We start from the raw sequence: 1,915 nt of genomic DNA, 5'->3' as shown, positions 1-1,915 counted from the left end.
CAGTCCAAGGGACTCTCAAGAGTCTTCTCCAGCACCACAGTTCAAAAGAATCTATTCTTCGGTGCTCGGCCTTCCTTATAGTCCAACTCTCGCAGCCGTACATGACTACTGGGAATACCTTTGCTTTGACCATGCGGACTCTTGTTGGCAGGGTGATGTCTCTACTTTTTATCATGCTGTTTAGGTTCGCCACTGCTTTCCTCCCAAGGAGCAGGTGTCTTTTAATTTCATGGCTGCTGTCACAGTCTGCAGTGATCTGGGATCCCAGGAATGTGAAGTCTGTCACTACTTCCACGACTTCCCCTTCTATTTGCCAAGGAGTGATGGGGCCGGATGCCATGATCTTAGTTTTTTTGATGTTGAGCTTCAAGCCCACTTTTGCGCTCTCCTCTTTTACTCTGAGCAAGAGGCTCTTCAGGTCCTCTTCCCTTTCTGCCATTAGAGTGGTATCATCTGCATATCTGAGGTTGTTGATCTTTTCCCCAGCAATCTTAATTCCCGCTTGTGATTCATCCAGGCCAGCATTTCGCATGATGTACTCTGCATGTATATTAAATAAGCAAGGTGACAATATACATCCTTGTCGTACTCCTTTTCCTATGCTAAACCAATCAGTTGTTCCATATCTGGTTCTAATTGTCGCTTCTTGACCCTTATACAGGTTTCTCAAGAGACATGTGAGGTGGGTAGCTTAAAGCATAATTTACAGCATCCATTCCTTGTGTGCGAGAGAGGGAGCATTGGAGATTAATTGCAGGAATCTTTTCATTTACAGTTTCAGGTGGGTAGCCCTGTTGATCTGCAGTAGAAGAGCGAGATTCCAGTCTAGTAGCACCACAGTGAACAGCAAGATTTCCAGGGTGCAAGCTTTGGAGACTCAGAGCTCCCTTTGTCCGATGCATATCTGATGCATCTGATGAATTTATTTATTTTTATTTATTTATTTTTGAGATTTTTATCCCGCCCTACCCAGTGGCTCAGGGCGGCGGCTAACAACAAGTTTTAGTTTCAGGTGGGTAGCCCTGTTGATCTGCAGTAGAAGAGCAAGATTCCAGTCTAGTAGCACCTCAGTGAACAGCAAGATATCCAGGGTGCAAGCTTTGGAGACTCAAAGCTCATTTTGTCCGATGCATATCTGATGCATCTGACGAAGGAAGTGTTGACTTTCAAAAGCTTATCTCCTTGTTGGTCTTTAAGGTGCTTCTGGACTTGAGTCTTGCTCTTTTCATTCACAAATATTCAGGCACAGAAACAAGCAAAGCACACAGGCAGGAGACGCACGATTCATAACCATATCAGATCAGGTCTGCAAAAGCACACCTCCTATTGTCTGAAGAGAGAGGTTGCCAATGTCTGTCTGTTTGCTTTTTTTATTATAAACATTTTATAGTCCCTTCTCCAGCACTTTTAATAGTAGCCCAATATACCGGAGGTTTCCTTGACATGGAACTGGAAGGGCCTCATCTGGTTAACTTCTGCATGTTAGGCTGCTGTCAAATCAGGGCCAATTCCAGATTTTGGGGGGCCCTGGGCAGAGTACACAGCCCCCTTCCTCTGCTCTTGCCTCCCTTTGCACCTGCCAACCCACATGCCTGCGCATCATTCCTCCATCCTCCCGGATGCCTGCACCACCCACATGCCCGTTCCTATACTACTGGAAGCATGGGAGGCGGAGTGCTTGCAAGCAAGCAGGTGGGGTTAGGGCATGAAACTTAGCAGCTGTGGGCCACTGCAGAAGCTCTGGGCCCTGGCTGCCAGGGGGATTTTGGGGGGTGTTCTTTTCCTGGCTGCGGGGGGGATTTGGGGGGGTGTTCGGGGGGTGGGTGGGGATAGCAAGCATTGTCCCTGACATGATGACAGCACCCAGAAGGGACGTCATCGCGTTGGGGATGTCGCATGGGAATGCTCTGGTATT

The sequence above is a fragment of the Gekko japonicus genome, unplaced genomic scaffold (assembly GCF_001447785.1).
Source record: "Gekko japonicus isolate JY-2015 unplaced genomic scaffold, Gekko_japonicus_V1.1 scaffold756, whole genome shotgun sequence".
Lineage (NCBI taxonomy): Eukaryota > Metazoa > Chordata > Lepidosauria > Squamata > Gekkonidae > Gekko > Gekko japonicus.
The sequence above is the reverse complement of the archived record's forward strand: the minus strand, read 5'-3'. Positions refer to the sequence as shown.